This window comes from Chelonia mydas, chromosome 3, assembly GCF_015237465.2.
Source record: "Chelonia mydas isolate rCheMyd1 chromosome 3, rCheMyd1.pri.v2, whole genome shotgun sequence".
NCBI classification, from domain to species: domain Eukaryota; kingdom Metazoa; phylum Chordata; order Testudines; family Cheloniidae; genus Chelonia; species Chelonia mydas.
The window spans coordinates 57,444,772-57,468,679 of NC_057851.1; the positions used below are offsets into that span (position 1 = coordinate 57,444,772).

A 23,908-nucleotide genomic window follows, 5' to 3' on the forward strand; every position below is an offset into this window, starting at 1 on the left:
CATCAGGCATTGGGATCCCAGAATTCCAATGGGCAGCGGACACTGCGGGAACTGTGGGATAGCTACCCACAGTGCAACACTCCGGAAGTCGACGCTTGCCTTGGTACTGTGGAAGCACTCCGCCGAGTTAATGCACTTAATGCACTTAGAGCATTTTCTGTGGGGACACACACACTCGAATATATAAAAACGATTTCTAAAAAACCGACTTCTATAAATTCAACCTAATTTCGTAGTGTAGACATACCCTTATATATTTGAAGAGGAATTAGAGGACAACACATTGTTTGGCTCCAATGTATCTTTTCTCATCTTATTCATTTATTAATACTTAATAGGCAATGGCTGCATAATTTTCAGCCTTCGAATAAAGCACTGAATTTTCCTTGTCTAGCAAGGAGTCATTGTTCATTATTATTGTTTAAGGGAGATAAACAATTCATGACAAGCCCTGGACAAGATGCAGGATCAGTCAGCCTTTCACTTTTAGTTCATTGGTATGAATCCAGTCCAGTTGATAGTAATCAAAAGTCATTACACTCCCATGACTTTTCACTTGTCTGTATGAAATTAGTTGCGTTTTAGTAGAGTTCCTAACAGACAGACGTCCACATAACACAAACAGCACCAGCACACCTCGCCTCTGCAGAGTTGCTAAACACCGATCAAGCATACAACATGAACTAATCTCCCACCTCCAAAGTGGATTGATAAAGAGGTGTATAGGCCCTACAAAGCTTGTGAGGAAATCCTCCTGGGCCAGCAATATTTCATTCCAGGGATGCCTCATAAAAATACCTGTGGGACAGGGGACATCCTCACTGAGGGGGGAGGAAGGGTTCTCTGGGAAGCAATCTGGAGTTTGTTAGGAAGCTCAATTTGCCAATTCTGGGCTTAGGCTGTAAAATAGGAACTCCATGTGAAGGATAGATTGGAATCCTCCTCTAGCCTCATTGGTGAAGGTCAGGGCTGGATCAGGGTAGTTCTGGTTGACTTCTCTCTGAGATCTGGGAGAGCAATGTTGCTAGGAAACTTAGTCCTTCCTGAGACCCATATTTTAATCCTGATCTGATGCAAGGTATCAGGTAAGGCCATAAAATATGTCTTTCCCACAGCTGAGGAGAGATCTGGAAGAAGTGAGACTGTGTTGGTATTGTCTCCTGGAAGCTCTGGCACGTGAACCCATTGTTGGTTGGTTGGTTTTTGTTTTGTATTGGGTTTGCAGCAGACTCCTCTGAAGAGGGTCTCCAGAAATTTCTGGAAGACTGTGGAAACACTGTACTGCCTTTGCTTGCAAACTTAACTAAAGCCCCTGGCAGAGGAACATTTTCTGTTAATAAACATGATAGATGAACATTTTGGGTTGTATGGCCTAGCCCAGGCTCCCTCTATAGATGCACATAACTAAAAAACTATTTTAGATATGTTTTAAAAATATACAAGACTTGCCATTTTCCCTGCACCTACTATTAGAAGCTTCCTTAGTAGTGTGTGACCAATATTATACTACATACCAAGCTTTCTTAGACCTATAGATACTGCTGGGGAGTGTAAAGGTGAGAATCTCAGTCCTGATAGGTCATGGGAAATTGAACATAAGAACAGCCATACTGGGTCAGACCATCTAGCCTAATATCCTGTCTTCCAACAGTGGCCAATGCCAGGTGCTTCACAGGGAATGAGAAGAACAGGTAATCATCAAGTGATCCATCCCCTGCCTCCCATTCCCAGCTTCTGGCAAACAGAGGCTAGGGACATAATCCCTGCCCATCCTGGCTAATAGCCATTGATGGACCTATCCTCCATGAATTTACCTAGTTCATTATTGAACCTTGCTATAATCTTGGCCTTCACAACATCCTCTGGCAAAGAGTTCCACAGGTTGACTGTGTGTTGTGTGAAAAAATACTTCCTTTTGTTTGTTTTAAACCTGCTGCCTATTAATTTCACTTGGTGACTCCTAGTTCTTGTGTTAAGACACGGAGTAAATAACAATTCCTTATTTACTTTCTCTAAACTAGTCTAAACTGATTTTATAGACCTCTATCATATCCCTCTTTAGTCATCTCTTTTCTAAGCTGAAAAGTCCCAGTTTTAGTAATCTCTCCTCATATGGAAGCTTTTCCATACCCCTAATCATTTTTGTTGCCCTTTTCTGAACTGTATCTAATTCCAGTATATCTTTTTTTGAGATGGGGTGACCATATCTGCACACAGTATTCAAGATGTGGGTGTACCATGGATTTATATAGAGGCAATATAATATTTTCTGTCTTATTATCTATCCCTCTCTTAATGATTCCCAACATTCTGTTTGCTTTTTTGATTGCCGCAGCACATTGAGTGGATGTTTTCAGAGAACTATCCACAATGACTCCAAGATCTCTTTCTTGAGTGATAACTGCTAATTTAGACCCCATCAGTTTATATGTATAGTTGGGATTATGTTTTCCAGTGTGCATTACTTTGCATTTATCAACACTGAATTTCATTTGCCATTTGGTTGTCCAGTCACCCAGTTTTATGAGATCCCTTTGTAACTCTTCACAGTCTTCTTTGGACTTAACTATATTGAGTAGTTTTGTATCATCTGCAAATTTTGCCACCTCACTGTTTGCCCCTTTTTCTAGATGAATATGTTGAATAGTACTGGTCCCAGTACACACCCCTGGGGGACACCACTATTTACTTCTCTCCATTCTGAAAACTGACCATGTAGTCCTACCTTTGTTTCCTACCTTTTAACCAGTTACTGATCCACGAGAGGACCTTCCCTCTTATCCCATAACAGCTTACTTTGCTTGAGAGCCTTTGGTCAGGATCTTGTCAAAGGCGTTCTGAAAATCTAAGTACACTATATCCACTGGATTCTCCCTTATGCACATGATTGTTGACCCCCTCAAAGAATTCAAGTAGATTGGTGAGGCATGATATCCCTTTGCCAAAACCATGTTGACTTTTCCCCAACAAATTATATTCATCTATGTGTCTGACAGTTCTGTTATTTACAATAGTTTCAACCAGTTTGCCCGCTACTGAAGTCAGGCTTATTGGCTTGTAATTGCTGGGATCTCCTCTGGAGCCCTTTTTAAAAATTGGCATCACATTAGCTATCCTCCAGTCATCTGGTATAGAAGCTGATTTAAATGAGAGGTTACAAACTACAGTTAGTATTTCTGCAATTTCACGTTTGAGTTCCTTCACAACTCTTGGGTGAATACCATCTGGTTTCGGTGACTTATTGCTGTTTAATTAATCAGTTTGTACCAAAACCTCCTCTACTGACACCTCAATCTGGGACAGGTCCTCTGATTTGTCACCTAAAAAGAATGGCTTAGGTTTGGGAATCTCTCACACATCCTCACCCATGAAGACTGATGCAAAGAATTCATTCAGTTTCTCCACAATGGCCTTATCGTCCTTGAGTGCTCCGTTATCGTCTCGATTGTCCAACTGCCCCACTGGTCGTTTAGCAGGCTTCCTGCTTCTGATATACTTAACAAAAAATTTTCTATTACTTTTTGAGTCTTTGGCTAGCTGTTCTTCAAATTCTTTTTTGGCCTTCCTAATTATATTTTTACACTTGGAATGTTAGAAGTCATCCTGGGAGAGATGGACTAGTGAGCAGAATCGAGGCAAGGTGATCAAAGCTGCATGATAAATACAGCTTATTGCATAGCTGTTTGCACCATATAATAAAGTGTTTAATTAGTCAGTAGTTTGCTACCAACATTAAAAATCAATTGAAAACAGAAATGTATACTAATGTGTGTACATATAACTCTTTAAAAACGAAAGGCCAGATTCTTAGATTATGTAAATCAGTGTAGCCCTATTGAAATCAATGGAGCTATTGCAATTTAATCTCACTGAGGGTCTGGCCCAAAATGTTTACTGCTACATAGTGAGTGATGTCTTTGGTAAACTGTTTCAAACAAATGTATTCATTAAATTTAGTATATTGATATAGTGCAAAAGGTCTCATTTTTAGAGTGATTGAACATTATAATACATATTCCATAACATAGTACACAGGCTATCTGTATCTTCAACAGAAGTCAGTTGAAATCAAATGACAGGCTACTATTTGGACCTTGGCATCTGCCTTTTACTTGTTTTATGCTAGACAGTCACACACAGGAAATATTTGTTATTACTGAGCAGAAATTGTTTTTGTAAAACAGAATATTTAAAGGACCTGAGAGTAAGAATAAAGGAATGGTGAATTGTAAAATTCAGAAGCATTTGCTTGCCCTTAAAATTAAATCTGAAGTCTACTTATTTCCCATGGAACAAGAGCTAAGTGTTGAGAATGCCATTTGTCTCTGGGAATTCAAATCAGTTGCATGCCATGGCTGAAGTGAAAGAGCATGCTTTTCATTAATGCCCACAATCTCTGTGCTCAGAAAAGAAAAAGTGACTATGTCGCTTGCACAGTTTTAAAACACCAAGACTTTTAATGTTACACCATCCAGAGACTTATATTTACTAATACATTAACTATTGTGCCTCATAGAAACTCTTTAGTGACATACTTCTAGCACCAACATCAGTGCTGAAATGGCTGCTTATTTCCATGTTGTCCATCATTCACTTCTCAGTTAAGATAAAGAGACCAGCCTTAGTGTAAAGTATTGGAAATGTGATTCCCTTTGACAGAGCTATCTGAAGGACCACTGAAGTGCTTTAACTGCAGAAATAGTTTAATATCTGAAACCATTAGCAGGATTCAGACTACAGGTATTAATTAAAATTACTGTTTCAAAAATAATTTCCTTATATGACAAGCTGTGTTCAAGATTCTCTCCCTCATGGAAGAGCTGGTGAAATTCCATCACGTAAAGCATTATGAAGAATGCAGCCCCTGCTCTACTTTGTGTTGGTGATATCATCAGCTCTTAGAGAAAGAACACAGAACCTTGAATTTGGTTCTTGGCAGATAAAAACTGCTCAGTTCACTTGTAAAATGTATTTGTCTTTAAATGTAAGGACACATTTGTTGTATTAGATGCAAATGCTTTCCCCAGCCTGAATCCAGCCTGAATAACATGGCTGGGTACTGGGATCTCTGTAGAGACAGAAGTGCGGGAGGTACCTTACATCCCCTCTATGGACTCAGTGAGGAGTCATTTCCCAGATGCTAGTCCACTAATGGATTGAGAAACTGCTAGCACCACCCTTCCACAGATGCAAAGGGCCAAAAGATTCAGTCACCATCCGATCCTCCTGCCTTGCTCCAAACCCCACTGGCTCTCCATTTGCATGTGGCAATATAAAATAGCCCCTGTGGACCTGAGTGCTCTCAAACACAAAAAGTGAACTCCCGCTGTCTCCATGCTCATGAAGCTGAGGGCATGAGTTGCTCACTAATGATTTAAAAATCTTAGCCTTCTGCGCTTTTTTTTTTTCCAGATCACCCTTAATTGCACTAAGGAATTAGTATTATTTGTATTGTGGTAGCTAGAGATGCCAATCTGGCCTCCATTGTGCTAGACACTGTACCCACATGCCCCAAGACAGTCCCTTCCCCCAAAGAATTATAAACTTAAAATACATTTTTGTGGACATTTTTTCTTTACATTTATATATTTCCTTTTCCTAGGGACCGGTCCTGTGAATTATTATGTAGATCTGGGTTCTTTGCTGTCATATACCCATTTACCTTTAAGGAACTAAAAGGATCTAACAAGGATAACATTATCACAGCTGAATTTTTTGATCATAATATTATTGGGTGTGTTCGGTAATACTAGCATTTCAGGTCCATCGTATCCAAGAATGATTACAATTCTCTTAGCTTTTCGCATCCATCAAATGGCAGCAGAACAAAAAGCCAGTCTTCCCTTTTAAGGTAACAACAATGGCAAGCAGTCAGCACTGCAGTTCGGGGAAGATGTTAAAATAACATCTAAAGGAACGTACTTAATTTCAGCCTACTGATGTAAATGAAAAATTCTTTTCAAATATATTTTGATATCTGATGTGCTGCGAAATACTTTTCAATGCTATGACTTTGATATGAGTTCCATATATTCAAAATTTTGTTGCTACAAATATTTGGCATTAAAGTTAAACACATTTTAGATAGTCTGAGATGTTCTTGGAGAAAATTAGTTACTCCCCCTCTGTCTTATGTCAAGTCTGATTATATAATAATATATATGTCTGTATTGTACAGCAGATTTTATGCGGGTGCTCAGATGCCCCCACGATGAATGTGCACTGAATACATGAAAAGTTGTTTCCTACAAGTCCACAACTGTTTCCATAAAATAAGCTGCCATGTAACTTTTCAGTGGGAGTAAGAATTGGAAGTGTGAAGCCCCATTGTGGAGGTGTGAATTCTCATTCCACAAAACAGCGGCAGCACTGCTGTGAAAGCTAGCCTTGCTCCTGAAGCCCTGACTGATGATGGGGAGTTGGGCAGAGAGATGGCAGGAAGTTCTGCACAACTTCCTGGGACTAGGGCTGGTGAAAAGCAGGAATGGCTGGGGCAACAGTGGTGCAGGGACAGCATGTTGCCCTGGGGAGCCTGCTCTGCACTGTACATGAGACTAAACCAGAACCTCAAAACGAAGGAGATGCCCCCATCGGTGACTGAAGGAGTGAGTGGACAGATGTGTGGTACCCTTTATGTCCTGCATATCTGGGCAGCCTTGGACTGTATGTTACTTTGACCGCTAGAGGGAGAGCAGGAAGCAGTTCAACCAAAATCTGCAGCTGGGGGGTCAATCAGGGGACCAGACCCAGGGGCCAGTTGAGACTCATCAGAGAAATCTGGGCCAGCACCAGGGACTATAGCAACAGACACCAAACACAACATAGACCTGGAATTCGCACTCAAAGCTCACACACTAGAGAGACACAATGGGGCATTTTGGATTCGGAATCTGTCTGTTTCTAATCAAGGTGACTGTTTGTACAAACTGAGTGTTTGTACTAGTAATGGCATGGGAGTGATTCCTGGGTAAATTCCTGCTTCTCCAAAAGCAGTAAGAGAGGTCTCCAGCCCAAGCCAAGTCTTAGTAAGAAAAATTGAAGTAGATGGCTAAGATTGAATAATTCTCTTTCTTGATCTAAACTTAAATTGTCAGACAATGGGAATGAATGTTGATGCCTGATCAAATCCATTTTACCCAGACTCCACATGTCACTTTTAGGGTACTATTAAATCAGTACACTAGATTCTCAGAGAACATGTGGTATCTTACTTTAAAAAAATAGTTCCAAGTAAAGACTGAAGTTTTCTTCATTTGATTTATTAAATTCATTTTCCTCTTTTCTCATGCTTTCATTGAAAATCAACCAACTGAAAGTGTCCTTTCTCATTGTCTTCTCCTCCTTTTTATTGGCTATTATGTTTTAGAATGTATGTGAGATCTCTGGAGGACAGAGTGGCACATTTTCAAAGATGCTCTGAGAAACCGTCTAAATATTCTGTATAACAATGGCAGCCAAATTTATTAATTTTTCTCCTTATCTGAAAAAGATTCATTTTGGCAGTGCTCTGGAAATATATGGGAACAATTTAACATCTGTGATTTATGTTTTCCTGCCTCTAATGTTTTATGACAGCTTTTTAAAAAGATGTGCTTATTTGACACTCAGCCAGTGTAATCTACTATGTCCTTAGGAATTCTGACCCTTTAAACCACAGTTGAATTTTTAATATAAGCTATTCAAGGCAGGGGATATTTTCTCTAAGAAGCTGTTTTGAACTTCAAGAACAACATGGATGAAATGCTACAGAAGCCTGCCCTTAAACTAGAACTAGACAATGCTACTAAATTCTGCTGTGGCAGCAGGTATGTAGATAACATCCATTTCTGCCCTGCGCGATAGACTTGTGGAAGAAGAAAGTCACAGGAGAAGATGTTTTGCAAGAAAATAAACCTAACCTAAAATATAATACTGTAGCTTCTAAAACTTTCTTAGACTGTCAAAGGCTACAGAATCTGGCCCCTAAAAGTGATTTGCAAAAGGGGGAGGAATCCTGGGGTTTGGGGCATTTTTAGTACTACTGTGGCATAAAAGGAAGGCAGCAACTTGTTTTAAACATGGGTATTTTTCTTGTTTCTTACCTTGTTCTGAGGAGGTTTGGGGAAAGAAACATAGGGCTAGCCACTAAATGTCCCATATTCCTTGCATCTGAATGGATTCTGGGACCATCTGCACAGGGCCTCCTGCAGCTCCATACCAGCTCTGTGCTTCAGGAGCCACTCCTTCCAACTGCTTCCTGGCAACACAAGCTCCACTGGAGTCACACTGCCACCACTTTGTCAGCCAGCAGCAACCCTAGGGACTAGCCTTAAAGGATGATGCCTATCACCAGGGGTCCAGCAATGGAAAATGTGGGGGGTTATTATTATTAATTATAGCCTGGGGCTGTAATAACTGCCCTATGGAATCTCCATGGGATCATCCAAAGGATGAGGCATTTCCACTCAGCCTTACCCTGAAGTGCCTGCTGCTCTCCAGTCCCAACCTCTCTCTTTCTCTTCTCAGCTCACAGATCCTTGGACCTATGGTGCACCCTTTGCAGGATGTAGGACAAGACTGGGTTCTGAAGTAGCTAATTCCCCACCCCTTCCCCTGATCTATGTGTGGAGAGCCCACTCTGCATAAATCACTAGGGCATGATTAGTTATTAAATGAAGGGGGGAGTTATTAATTGAGAAACTTGACTGTACTTACTGGGGGATTTTTATTTTATTAACTTGGGTAGCACATCTTTCCACTATTATTTTGATTATGCATAGTAAACATAGACACTATTGTATTACATATCTACCTGTACATGGCTACTGCCATTGTCAAATTACATAAATTGGTATTTTGTTTCTTTGTGCACAAATTAAGGGCTTGTCTTCACTACCAGGGTAAATCGACCTAAATTACGCTGAATAATGTAGCTGGAGTCAACGTAGCTTAGGTCAATTTACCGCGATGTCTTCACTGCACTGCGTTGACGGAAGATGCTCTCCCATCAACTTACCTTACTCTTCTCGGGAGCTAGAGTACTGAATCAGAGTTGACTGGAGAGCATTCTGCTGTCGATTTAGCAGGTCTTTACTAGACCTGCTAAATCGATACCCGCTGCATCGATTGCAGCAGCATCGATCTCCCCAGCAGTGAAGACGAGCCCTAACACTGATAAATAATAAGTTTCTATCTTCTTTAATACTGCACATGAAAGTGCCTCTTTACTGTTTTCTTTCACAGTTGTGGAATATCTGCAGTCCCCTGTCATTTTAGTCTGGTGTCCCCTTTTCCTTCTTTCTGCTCAAGATCTCTGGTCTATGAGATTATTTTGATGAGATTCCATTTCAGTGCATCACCAGAAATGTGCTCCATTAAGAATGTGTTCTGTAAAGGCAGCAAGAATAATTGCACTGCTAGGAGCAGAAGGAGATAAGTGGTATGCAGGTAAACCCATGAGAAAGCTAGTTGTTATAGTCAAAGTAAAAGAGCTAAGAGGTAGTGTTGGTGTTGGGATTAACTGAAATGTTATCTGTTAGCTGTAGCTGTCAGCAAAAATACTAAAGAAACAGCAGCTGCATCATACCGCTAGCAGAGCAGTGGAGCAATCCTAGATCCAAAATAGACTTCCGAGTCAGTGTTTTCTTCTAATGAACCCCATTAAGAGTCATGAGCTGTTTATTTTAAAGGCTAGTTTGACCTGGATGATAACGCTGCTGCTATTAAAATGCGTGACCCATAAAATATTTGAAATACAAATACAAAAGGCAGAACTATTTCAAGTAGAGGTTATGTGGGTATATTACTACATATCAGTTGTGCAACGTGCCTTGCTAATGATTCTCAGCTACTGTATCCCAGCTTCATTTTAATTAACAGATAGGATAATTAATTGCTAATAAAAATACAAATTACATTGCTCAGTTAAAGCAAAAAGAATTGGTTTATTTTCAGCTATTGTAACATTTACTTGTCCTTTTTGGGAAAATATTTACAAAAGTATATCTTTTCATCTTTTTTGGCTGGTCTTATAGAATAAAAGAAACTGCCATTTTCTTTTGATCATGAATGCCAAGATAAATGTAATAAAGCCTGTGGGTTTTTTGTTGTTTTACTGTTTAGAAAAACCTATGCAACAGCCTGATGCAGTTCTGATTATCAAGCTAATGAAGTACAGCCAGACTTGTGATACTACAATGGGTCAGGAGACCTGGACATTTCTGAACTGAGGCCAAGGGAGCCCAGACACATCACAGAGGTGATGCATACATAACCTTTGTGTAAGAGCATGCTCAGTTGATTTTCAGCACCACATAGCTGCCAGATTCAAGGAGCAATCCTGATTCAAAGAGTGGCCTAGGTAGGAAGAAGGGGGCAGTTGTGCACTGATCAGTTTCCCAAGGGTCGTTGCCAAGAAAGCAGAACAAAGAAGATCAAGCCAGAGTGGCTTAGTGGTCTGTGCTTCAGCATTTAAATTAGACTCACTGGACCAATTGGTCCAAATCTCAAGGTTCTTTCCCAGTAGATAGATGTACCATACAAGCTATTGTCTGGGGAACGTCTGATGACCTTTTGAGGACAATGTTCTCTGTGTACATAAAAAAAATACATGGCTCTCTTCATAAGAATTGTGGTGTTGCCACTGTCCATGAGAAGGACACGCTGGTTGACTGGCAGCCACACTCACTTAGACCTTGCTACGTTTCAGTGGTACCCTGTGGTATGCGTACAGATGCACAGCATTTTTGATCCTTCAGAAATCTAGTCATGATGGGCTCAGTTTTGAGCAGTCTGGAGCACTCACCACTTTAAGGTGAATTGTATCCTGTGCCATAATGTTAGCAGTTCTGTTTCCAGCAGGGCCAATTCCCATTCCCCTCTCTCCTCCTTCTTACAACTGCCGGAGACCCTCTCCCACTACCCTTCCTTAGGTGTGCCTTCTCTTACCCATCCCAATGGCTTCTCAAAGCTACAGGAGCTTTCACTGCTGCTCTAAAGAAAATTGGGAGCTCTCAGTAGTTCGCCCTCTGAACAGTGCTAGCTTGACTGCTATTGGGGGTTTCCACGGGTCCTGGACCTCCACCTTTTGTCTTTCTCTAGAGGGAGCCTCAGGACAAGGAAAGCCCTCCCCCCCAGCCCCGAAATCCAATGTGACCTGTAACCCACTAAGAAGGATCTCCCAGATTTCTTGTTCCCAAGCCCCTTGGTCTTAACCAGCTAGCAGATCTCTATTGGAAGTGGCTCTCCTTGGTAGCAGCAACAACTGCTAATTTGCAGCAGAGCCTTCACACTGATATCTGCCTTCTCCTGTGTCTCAGCAACTTTGAGTGTGACCCCCAATCTGTTCACTCTTTGGACTGTGATTAACATGTGAACGTTGGACTTCCACTAAGCTCAGACTCACTCTCCCTTCTCTCTAGTAGCATTGCCAACCGCAAGCATTCAAACTTCAAGTCAAGACCCAAAAATTAAGGTTGGCTGGAAAATCATGACATTTAAAGCAATAATTTGAGGGGTTTTGTCCCTTCTGGTACTGGAATGTTTAGGATTCATGTTTTTTATCAAAAAGAAAAGGGGGACTTGCGGCACCTTCGAGACTAACCAATTTATTTGAGCATAAACTTTCGTGAGCTACAGCTCATTTCATCGGATGCATACCATCCGATGAATTGAGCTGTAGCTCACAAAAGCTTGTGCTCAAATAAATTGGTTAGTCTCTAAGGTGCCACAAGTACTCCTTTTCTTTTTGCGAACACAGACTAACACGGCTGTTACTCTGAAACATGTTTTTTATCGGATTCCAGGCTCTAACAAAAATGCCAAATATCATTGTATTTGTGATGAAATTGTGAGAGATGGCAATACTGTGTGAGCAAACTGTAGGTGACGGGCTGTGACATTTAAGCCTCTCTCTTGTCTCACCAAACTGAGTGCACAACTCAGGATGACAAGATTGTTTTACAGCAACTTTTTTCCTCACAGGTTCATTGGTCCCCTTCCCTGATCCTCCATGGCAGTTTTCCCTCTGGCTTTCCAACTTAGCTAGTGGAACCCAGGGCCCTCTGGTTAATTAGGAACTTCTGTGTTCCTCTCAGCTACTGGATTACTCTGTCTTCTCCCGTTGACCGATTTTGCCCCCAATTTTCTTTTCCTTCGGCACTCTCCATCTTGCACCAGAAGGCTCTTTGGAGTGCTGTCAGTGGTCTGCCTACCATAATGTTCCCTTATCTATAGTAGGAAGTTTTAGAAAAAATGTCCACTGGTGCATATGCAGTAATGGGAGTCAGAGTGTAGAGGAGGTATTTTTACTACTGTACCATTTGTTGACACAGCAGTAAACCCACCAGTAGCTGCCCAAGGCTTTTCTATGCACCCCCTCTGCTACAGCTGAGCCAGCTGATATGTTTTTCTAAAGCTTCTTAGTGTTGACATTACTTAGTTTTTATTTGCGTGGGTTTCCCTTATTGCAACATCATGGAGACATCTCACGTCTTCACTTCCCCTCTGATGTCCTTTCAGTGCTGGCTAACTAGCTGTTTTCCCTGCCTCAGAACATAGGCTGTCCAGCCACACTTCATACTGTCCCCCTCCTCTGAGGCTGCATGTTCTTACCCCAGCTTCTCTTCCCTCTTTATGCTATAGAATCTGCTTTCCAAGAGGGAAGAGGTTTCAACTCTATTTTAGGTACAGTATCTGAACCCCTCACACTCTTTAATGTATTTATCCTCTACCCTGCAAGGTAGGGAAGAAATGAGGCACAGACAGACTATGCGACTTGTCCAAGTCTTACAGGAAATCTGCAGTGGAACTGGGACTGAACCTACGTCCTTCAATTCCCAGGAAAGCATCCTAACCCCAGGACCATCCTTCTCATCCATTATTATCTTGAAGATCTGATAACACCGCACGAAAACTGTATAAGAGGGATGGATTGTGCATTCAGAACCTAGGGTGAATCGATTATGGAAGATCGTCTGAATTTAGCAATGTGGACTTCACCTACCAGGATATTGTCTCATTAATGGGAGCCACTTGTCAGATGCTTTGTCATGCCTCAAGTATCTCCACTTTAGTATACTGAACTCATTGTTGAGCAATATCTAAACACTGCTCCTCTCTGCATTTATGCCTGTCACTGGAGCTATCTTTAGGTATTGCTTGCTTCCTCTGAGGGATTTTTTGAGATCACAGTTGCATCCTGTGGAATTGTTGTTCCTGGTATAGTCATTTCATAGCCAGCAATTAGGCCTTGCCAATATCTTGGATTCTGTATTTGTAAAACTCAGGCATAACCAGGACAGGTATTGAGCACTGGACAGCTAGTGGGTATTATTTGTTATGCATCTTTCCTGTGCTTCCTTTGTGATACTTGAGCTAAGGAGAAACTCATAATAATTCACATTTTTTGCTTTTGCAGCACCTTGTAGGTTCTCAGAGAACTTTGCAGACATGACTGATATATGCCTCACAATACTGTTAGGTAGAGAAGTATTCTTGACTTCATTTTGGAGATAGAGGCTGAAGAAGTGAGAGACTGTGTGAGTTGCCCAGGGTGACTTAGGAGGTATGCAGTAGAGACAGAAATAGAGTACAGGATCACTCAAGGTAACCTGTTTCTGTGGAAAAATCAGTTGATTATATGACTGTCATTAAAGTGCTTATAAGTCTAAGTATCAGCAATACTGAGGGCAGCTCCATGCCTCAGTCCTCTGGTCTGCTCTTATCTATTAGTTCTCTCATTTTTCCAGCACACGTGAGTAGATTCCCAGATGTAGGCTTCCATTCCTTTGACCCAAGATAAAGGGGCTTGTGCTAGAAAGTGTCTTCTCTACACACTGACATTGGTAAGGAATTCCCTCTGTGCTGATTTATCAAATCCCAGGCACACCAGTTTTTGTTTTGGGGCCTTCAACCCAAGGCTGGGATGCCTGTTCCTGGGACTGAGAAAAGGGAGTTTGGTTATCTGTTCCCCTGTATACACACTTTTTACTTCTCATGGCCTGGACCCTTTGCAAGAGCAGAGTGGACAGAGCAGTCATTATCCTAGTTGCCCACATAGTTTAGGGGCCCTGTCCCCCAGGCTTACTGGACCTTGTATGAAGTATATATGAGCTCTTTCAATCTGATCTTCTCTTTCAGAGGCCACCACCTCTACTCAGCGTCACCTTCTTTGAACCTCTTATCCCTCACAGTAGCAAATATGCCTGCTAAATAGCTGCATCCCTCAACAAAGAAGCTCTACTGTGGTTGGGATGACCTTTCTATAATTGTTTGGGCAGACATATTACAGCCTCAGGTTCTTCCCTTCAACAATTCTGAGTTTTGCCAGGTACAGCAAGAGCTTGCAACACTCTTGTCAGAGTTGTTTCAGCTAGCTCAGCCTTCCAAGATCTAATGGGCTTTTTTTACCATCTTCATACCTCCAAGTTTTCAGTGCCCTCTTATACAGAGACTCCCTCACTTGAACCTGTCATCTGTGCTTCACAGGCTGTGTGAAAAGTTCCCATGCAGCTGTTGACGGTGAAAGCAGGTCCTTTAGTAGTTATAGCCCTGACTTATCTTATTAGATAATTAAGATCCCTAATTATTGACTCCCCATTCTTTGTGTTTTCACAGGACTGAGACTATTAGGAAAACTAAGGCTATGTTTTTTGTTGTTTTTTCATGGTCCAAACAGAGAAGAAAAGGGACTCCTGGTTTCTAAGACTGCAGTTAGTAGCTGATAGAAATCTTGTATTAACATGACTTGTCAGCAGATGGGTAAACCACCTTTGCAGGCTCATTACAGTAGAAGCCTTTCAATTTCTTGGGTGGAGAGAGTGCAAGCCTCATCCCTTTGAAACAGCAGGGCTGCTTCTTGGTCTTTGCTTCGGCCCTTCACCAACCACTACCAAGTGACCCTAGACACATCTGCAGAGACTTTGAGCATAAAATAGCCAAAACTACTACTCAGGTTAATCAGTGTCGCCTCTGGGGACACTGTTTGCCACATCTGCTTGCTATTGAGGTCCTCAGCAGGACAGGAGTAGAAGGAGATGTTCAACATGGGAAGTTGACTCAGCTGTGAAAGCGTTTTTCAGCATTCCCTTTCTTCTATCCAGCATCCCTGCTCCACTTCCCTATTTACATGTTCATTTTACTCTCTCTCTTTCTCCGATAGTTCTGGTGTTTGGACTACCTGGAAGGATGAAAGGTGAACTCTGCTTCCATATATTTTCAGGCTTTTGATTTTCTTTACCTCCTTGCTTTCTGATAGATAGCACCCTAATTCTAACTGTGCTGCACTGCCGGAGGGAAAGGAGGAGGGATGGACAAACTCCTTTACCATGAGCCATCTTCCCCTAAGAACACTTTTTAAGTGAAAAGGAAAAAACACAGCTTTCAACTGCTGTTGCTTTTTTGCCCTGATGTTGTTTCTGTTAATACTTAACAAAAAGGAACCAAATTGTTTCACTGTTACTACTGAAATCCTGAAACTGTTGCCAGAAAGAAACCCTGGACCTTCTCTCTGGTTTACTTTGTCTCGATGGCACGGTGAAGAGGATTGATTCCAATCTACTTACTACTACTAAGGAGTAGTACTACTTATGTTCAAGCTTTCTTGATCCAGAGATGATTGGAAACACAAGAGGAGTTTAGAGAAATGGGATTTGGGGTAAGATTGTGTCTCATGTGTCTATCACCTGACAGTGATACTAGCTGGACTTGTCCTAACTTGTGGTAGCTGCTGCTGAATCTGGCACTGGATCCCAATGCCTCAGTCTTGTGGCTCTGAAAGGGGAACTTGAAAAACCCCTACCATCTCCAGACCTTGTTGCTGTGTGGCTTTGCATACTGGGGATCTCTCCATATTCTGTCTCCCTACAGTCAACACTGCTCAGGGAACTCTCTGCCTGGCATTTGTCACTCTGGGGGCTAACAATTAAAATAAAGGGTATTTTCTTTTGTTTCAAAGGGTTTTTCTAGAGATGGCAATTGAACTCCTCACCCATTTAAACTAAACACTGCTCTACCCTGCTTTTGGTATGGGGGAGCTTGCTCCTGTGGCGGAGAAATTAGAGGAGAAGAGAAGTGCTATGGAAATAAGCATTGTTATCTTTGAACTGAGTTGTGATCTCAGAGGTGGTATGATCATAGTTACTGTCTTTTGACAAGTAGGGGTTTCTTCAGCATTTGATGTGTTGATTGTTTAGATAAATGAGATTTTTGGATAACTGAGGCTTAGACAAACAGAGTTTAAATGAACTTTAAATGACAGATCTCTGCCTAGAAGCTTTTGTGCTCTGGGCAGCATAGCACTGAACCATTCAAGGCTAACCACAATGCTTTGCCACTTTTTCATTTGTGCCCAGGACTACGTCTTTTAATGGCACAGTTAGTCTCGTGAACAATCTACATTATATAGTAGAAAGATAATAATAGCACTTGAGTCACATAGCTAGGTATTCAGGGAACTTAAGAGTCCTCTCTGGAATGTTCACAAACTCTGAACAGGAGAGCAAATCGCATGGTTTTATTTTCTTTTAGTGTTTGTTTGTCAGTACAGTAACTACAAAGCTAATAGAAATGGCATCATTTCATTAAACATTCAGGTTGCTTCACTGAAATGGCATCATGAACTCACCACCCATTCTCTTTCCTGTTGTTGTCAAGCTGTTTGTCATTTAGCTACAAGAACGGGTACTAAAATAACTTACTTTAGACATGAGCACATTAGAACTATGACTCACATGTAAGGGTCTGGTGGAAGACCTTCTTTTCAAAGGCCTCTTGGATAAACAAGGCAAGTTAGCAGTAATTCAATTGTGCTGATTTCAGGAATCTGCTGCTTTCAACCACCATTAATTTAGTTTACATTTTCAAAAAAAAAAATTAATCCATATGATAAAGTAATGGAAATTCTTGTAGTAATGCTGCAGTACCTTTTTACTTTCAGTGACACTCTTAAAACAAGTTAATAAAATTCTCTACTTACAACTGTTGTAATTGTTACACCAGTAGAATCTAATTTTTCAGTTGTTTAATCTGTTAGTTTTATAAAGCAATGATATGCGCTTGTGTACATATATTTATATTCTCATGTATCTCTCAGTTAAATAGTTGAGAGGTTGGAGCAAAAAATAATAATAATCCACAAACAAAACAAAACCACCCATCTCATCCCTAAATCTTATAGACTTTAGGGAAGAAAGATGCCCTTTAGATAAGAGACTTTGGGTTCTAAAATATTACTTTTACTCTTTCAATAGAACAAACCTTAGAACAGCATAAATCACACAACATTATACACATTGACATCATTTCCCCAAAAAGGAAGTGCAACAAAAGCAGCTCTTACTGAACTAAAGTGCTGCTGGGGTTTAAATCAAACTAGAGCTTATTGCAACTTCACTGTGGGGTTTTCTCTCCTCAAATCCCATTGGTTAATGTCCAGATGCGATAGGTCACTTCATATATTATTTTTAAAGTTTTATGAAACAAAATGAAACTCTTCAGTTACTATACAGAAATCTCTTCAATTCACCCCCCTCCCCTTAATTCTGGCTTGCTCATGTCAGCTAAACTGCAAGAGGTGGCCATTTAAGGGAAAAAATACAAGCTCCAGCTTATTTCCCTGTAGTTTGTATGTTTTTCTCCCACTCCCTCAGCATTCTGTGATGCCAGATAGCATTTTTTAAAGGGAAAAAGACAAACACTTCTGATTAACTTTTACTGCTAATGGCACATCTGCAGAATCAACGAGGTTTCCATTAAAACATTCTATTTTCTCTCTTTTCCTCTCAATTCTGTAGTATTACAATTAGCAATTTCCTGTTCATTGGGAAAATAAATAAGCAATAGTGTTTTATTGCTACACAACACTGATCTCCACACATATCATTTTTAAACCATTCTTTGATTGTTTTAATAACCATGGGGTCAGTTAAAATGTCTCTTGGAATGAAGAAAATTCATACATTGCAGAAATATTGTATAATTATGCTTTTAAGCTGTGTGTTCTTCATGGCAGGACCTCTGAAAAGTGCCTACCCTATTATGGTGACTATTACAATCTATATGATCTTACAAAGTCATCTTTGAATCTAGTACTTGTGGCTTTTACTTCTTCTGGATAAGATTTGAAGAGGTACGCCAACAAAAGCATCAAGGCAAATGACAGATAAAATATCTTAAATGGAAAAAATCCCTTCATTCCCATTTAGTATGGTTTTATGTATGCACTGACTTTTTTTTCCTGACCTGGTAATGAATAAAAGTCAGACAAAAGTACAACAATATTTGTGGGGAAATGAAAATGATAGATCTGATAATTTATGCTTCCCCAGAGGAACACTATTCCCAAATACATTATGCACACTGAAGTCTTCAGTTACAGTTATTAGACTAATTCCTGCTCCCATTGAAATTAATAGCAAAACTCCCATTGTCTTTCTTGGGAGCAGCATCAAGCCCTTGTACAAGAAAATATAAGTACCCTGCCACCCTTCCCCCACAACAGCCACAAACAATAGGCCATGGTCTGGATTATAAATAATTTATATATTAGTATCACTAATTCTATAAGAACAGTCGTTGCTGAGTGACAAGAGAGAGCTTGAGAAACCCTAATTCTTTTCAAGAAAGCTGGCTTCCACTCCAGCTGTGTATCCCTAGAACTCAACAGCACTGCACATTCCAAACAGGATTCTGAATATCAGTGTATACAATTATTCTGCCAGTTTTATGTGATGAGCGGATTCTGAAGTTTGTCAAATATACAAGTGGACAAATATTTTTAATGGTCAATGGGAAATAGATGAATGGAAATATCCCCATGTTAGATCTTTGTTAACACATTAGGATAGAACTATAGAACTGAAAAATGAGTTTGTGATTCATATAAAGAAGTGCTAAATGGGCTTTTTTACTTTAATGGGACCCTTATAAAATCAATGTCACAAGCCATTTTCTGTTTAATTATAATTCTTAATTCTTGTTCAGGGTTTTCAGATACTAAATTTCCTCCGTGTCATTTCATATTGGATTTTATACAGCTACCTTGTGGTGCATGGTATTTTACAGACATGTAAGAGGACACAGTCCTTCCCCAAATAGAGTTGACATTCTAAATCAGGGGTGGGTAAACTACAGCCCACAGGCTGGATCTGGCCTGCGAGCCATTTTAAGCCGGCCTGCGAGCTGCACCACACAGCTGGGCCCTGCTCTGGTGGCATGGCCCCACTCCTGCTCCTTCGTGCTCCAATGGCCTCCTCCGGCACTCCAATGGCAGCTGCAGGGGTGGTGCCTGCGGATGGGTCAGCGTGCAGAGCCGCCTGCACCTCCGTGTAGGAGCCAGAGAAGGGACATGCTACTGCTCCCGGGAGCCATTTGAGGTAAGCGCTGTCAGAGCCTGCACCCCTGAGCCTTTCCCCATGCCCCAACCCCCTGCCTCAGCCCTGATCCTCCCTCCCGCTCTCCAGACCACTTAATCCCAGCCCGGAGCACCCTACTGCACCCCAGACCTCCCATCCCCAGCCCCACCTCAGAGCCCACACCCCCTCCCGTACCCCAACTCCATTTTGTGAGCATTTCTGCCATACAATTTCTATTCCCCGATGTGGCCCTCAGGCCAAAAAGTTTGCCCACCCCTGTTCTAAACTAATATGATGACAAACAACAATAGACTATGAGAAAGGAAGGGGAGAAACAGGAAACTAGGGAAAAAGTAAAATAGCTCTTGGGAAAAGATTATTTACAAAGAATTCAGCTGCTCTATTTTTATTTGATGTTCCTGTGGGGGAGTGGATACTTGTCTGTTAATAACTAAGCACTTAGGCCCTAGAGGCCTGATTCTACTCTCATTGAAGTTAACGGCAACATTCCCCTGGGCATTAGTCATATGGATTTGGCCGCTGATTCAGCAAAGTGCTTAGGCATATGCTTAATTTAAGTATGAGAGTATTTCCATTGAGTTCAGTGGAACTATCCACAAGTGTAAAGTTAAGCATGTGTGTAAGTCTCTGCCGGATGAGGGCCCTCGCTTTTGCAGTGATGAGCACTATAGATAAACCATAGCTTGCTAGATTAGATTAGTGTTTTAATATAGCCCCTGACATAAGAGAGGAACCAGATAATACCAGAGCTGAGATTAACGATCCACAGCATGTAAGATGGGGAAGGTAGAGGAAATGATAACTGATGGAGGCAGGGGCAGAACTACATTGAGCTTTGAAGGTGAATTCACGGTCTTTGAGCCTGATGTGTAAAATGACATGGTCGGAATAGCAGGATAAGATGATGATTTTAGCTTTGAGTAGACTGAAAAAGGGAGGCCATAAAGGAGGAATTTGCTATAGTCAAGATGAGAGAATTGAGCCATGAACCAGAGTGGTAGCAGTAGATATTGAAGGAAAGGGCTTGACAGTCTTTAGCATCATTATGACACGATTAGTTTCCCAGTGGCCACAGGTTCCAGAGGCTCAAATAAGGATGCTGTAATATGAAGGACAAATAGATATGACTGAGAAAATGACGGTCTGTGCTTATGCCAGTTTATCTTCCTAGATAATCTATATGGAGAAAAATACAGGCAACACCTGAAGAACTTTTTCTGTTTAATATAAAATTTAAGTTGGTTTCCATTCTGAAGAATAGTCAAAGCTATAAACAATCACAATGAAACCAGCTGTTGAATGGCTACATTGCATATTTCACAGAGTTGATTGGAAAATCTCAGAGCCTCTTTCTGGACACCTGTTGAGAAGAGTAATTTTAGCCTGCGTGCCCATTTTAAAATGGAAAGAGAAGGCAGAAGAATGTATAATCGTGATTTTTCTTTGGATGGAGGTTGTCAACAAACTATTTGAAAGTCACTTCATTTGATTAAGTTTTTCGCTAATTAGATTAGCCCCCCCCCCCCACAAAAAAAAGGTTTATGGAGGAAAATTAAAATTACAATATAAAATGACATTACATTAGTGGTATTTTTGCCCCGAGACCATAGTTATCCATAAAATGAGAGGTGAAGCTGCTATTTCTTCTCAGCACTTTTAGTGAATTATCTACCACTGTATTCAGGAAGAAAATGACAAGATTTATTCTACTTTAATATCAATGAATATTAGAAAACAAACTTTAAACAGTTAATATTTTCCACCCTACAGTTTTCTCTAGAAAAAAAAAACTTGCTCAAGAAATATCTATGCTCTCACAAAATCTCAGAGTTTCCACTGCGAGCTTGAAAGAGGTCACAATAGAGCTGAAATAATTGTCATTATTAACTTATGGGGTCACTAATTACCACTACATGCAAAAGAGTTTATTTCTAAGCAAGCAATGTGCCCCTTTTTAGGAAACAATCTGGTAAAAATGTAAAACATGGTGTCTTTTCAGAATTCTTTCCTGGCCCCAGCACTTCATCTTTTCCACTGTTTCACTGGCAGTTATATCCCTTGGCACTGCCAAGTCAGAATTGGTTTCGTGTATTGTTTGTTTTATCCAATTTGTAAACATTTCACAGCTGAACTATGGTACTGATGTAATGTATCTAGTATGCCGGGATGCATCTAAAATCCATTTTGACAAAGTAAGAAAATCTACACTTCCTGCAAGAGTCTATACCCTGAGTGTCAAACAAGGTAGAGGACCCAGTCAGCTCATATCTATTGAGAGAATCCCAGACTACAATCTCTTGTCGGTGCTAACGGGATTTTTATTACTCCCCTAGTTATCTTTGCCTTCAGACCTTAATTGGTATGGTACGTGGAATAGCTTTTGTAATGAGCACATATTCCTTATCCATAAATGATAAAATTGTATAAAGAAAGCTGCTTTAGAAGGATATGGGTTAGTTTTTATTATTCCTTCATTTGCCCTAGCTGCTTTTGTCAGTTTTGACATAGACTAATCACTATAAACAATTCCTGCTTAAATTACTTTGCAGTTCATGAAGCTGAAGGATACATGTTTTGAATAGATTCTCTTGAGCTATTAGGGGAAAAGGTTTAACTACTGACTGTCTTCTCCATTTTTTTTTTTAAGAAACAATCAGTTAGTGGCATGCAAAAAATTACACAGTTTAAGAACACTCAGGTACTAAAATCATAAGGGCTTTTTAAGAAGGCTCTGATCTGCAACTATCCAAGCAGCAATTTGATATTATACATATCGAAGTAGAAGCAGAAGCACTTAGAACTGTTGTCACAAGGGCAGAACAAAATGTACCAGGTGATACTAGTGTGCTTAGAGTTATGGAAAAAAACAGAAGAGTAGAAAGCAATAGCTCACAAGAACATACATAATTCAGCCACTGTATGGCTATTTCCTCTGGCTTACTACGCAGGCTGTTGTTAGTTTTTATAGCAGTTAAATCTCTGGCTGCTAAGGGACAATAACCACTTTATTATTATATCTTGGTGTGTCTTCTAACAGCATGAGTTTACAAAAACAAATTTTGAGAGTCTCAATCCATATTCCTTTTTCATGTGATTACTAGCTAGTGTCACTAGTCTTGTTTCAACCAAGTTTCAAAAAATGGTCTGAACAACAGTTTGATTCTCTGCTAAAACAGAAAAAAAAAAAAAAAAAAGACATGCTCAACTTCTTATTTTAGCTTTTCTTTACTGAATTTTTCAAATTAGTAGAAGACTAATCACAGAAGGAAAAAAGACAAGCAACTTTCACAGGAAAAAATATAAATTCCATCTTACAAAGATAATGTATTGGAGTAGTTAGTTCATTCTTACCTGACAACAGTAGGAACCTGGGAATGTATTCTACAATGTCAGTTTGTTCTTGGTAGATCACAGCAACTTGCTCCACACTACCCAGGCAGATTTAAGACCTAGAAAAGTATCCAGTGCAGAAGCACCCACAGAGATAAGCTTTTTCCACTCTTCTAGGTCTACCAGCAGCTGAAGTAATGCAGAAAATAGGGTAGAGAGCAGAAGAGGAATGTAGTTTCTCCTCACAGAAATCCCAGTCAGGAGAAATAGGAGGTATGCTCTGTCTGTCTCACACCCAGACTTTTGTTTAAAAAGTTTTTCAACTGTTGCTAGGTGGTGTTAGGCTTTGGCAGTTTAGTTCTGAGATTGTATTTCCCCTCTTCTGCTCTCTTCACACACTGTTACAGCAATGACTTTGTTGAGCTCAGCTTGCTTGTTCTATATTTAACCAGTGTTCTCAGCAAGTCAAGCCTGTCAACAGCTGAGAAGTTTGAAGCAGGCTTTACTGAGTTCCTCAGCTGCTGAGTTATCAGTGGATGTAGAACTGCATCGCCTGACAACTACATTAATGAAAAATTGTGGAGAAACTGTCAAATCTTTTTAAGGCCACTGGAGTAATTACTATTTTAAGCAATACATAGAAGTTCTGTATTTGGGAATATATTTTAGAATGTTAGAAAGATACTTGTGTTGATACTCGTATTAACATCAAATCAATGTACACAGTAAGGAGTTTAATAAAACCTAGGATGTTTGTAATTTGAAAGGTATTCCCAGCCCTTGCAAAAAATAAATAAATCACACATTGGGAAAACATTTTAAAATATGTTTATTCTGAGTAAATGAGTAAACCATTTTCTGTTTGCACAGTTCAAACGTATCAAGCTGGCATGGAGATATAATGAAAGGCTTAGCTAGAAAGTGTTCAGAGTAACTTTTATTATGAATAAGACAGTATCAACTGTCTTCTTCCACTTGGACATTGCTGTTGTGATCCATCCCTTTATTACTTCCACATTTGAGTATGTCAGCTCTCACTAGCTAGGGATGAAGGTGAAAGCCAGGAAAACTCCAATTTGTGCAACACACAACAGGCAAGAAAGAATCAGGAACACATCACACTAGTACTCTGCCCACTACACTGTCTCCGCATGTGCTTCTGGATCTAAATCATTGCCCTAGTTCTTAAAGTCCCTTAACAACTTGAAGCCTGACAACTTTAGAGA

The 23,908-nt window shown here is 40.4% G+C and overlaps 1 protein-coding gene across 3 annotated transcripts in view; it reads right to left on the bottom strand.

Annotated features, from left to right (window-relative positions):
• The window catches only part of FILIP1 (filamin A interacting protein 1), a 167,776-nt gene extending 144,566 nt beyond the window's left edge, over positions 1-23,210 (bottom strand). The window contains exon 1 of one of the 3 annotated variants that reach the window (XM_027819192.3): positions 22,704-23,210. The gene's annotated coding sequence lies outside the window, so the exon portion shown is untranslated. The remainder of the gene's footprint in view (positions 1-22,703) is intronic. The other 2 variants (XM_007056804.4, XM_037894339.2) reach the window with 2 other exon arrangements.
• Between the last annotated feature and the right edge of the window lie 698 nt (positions 23,211-23,908).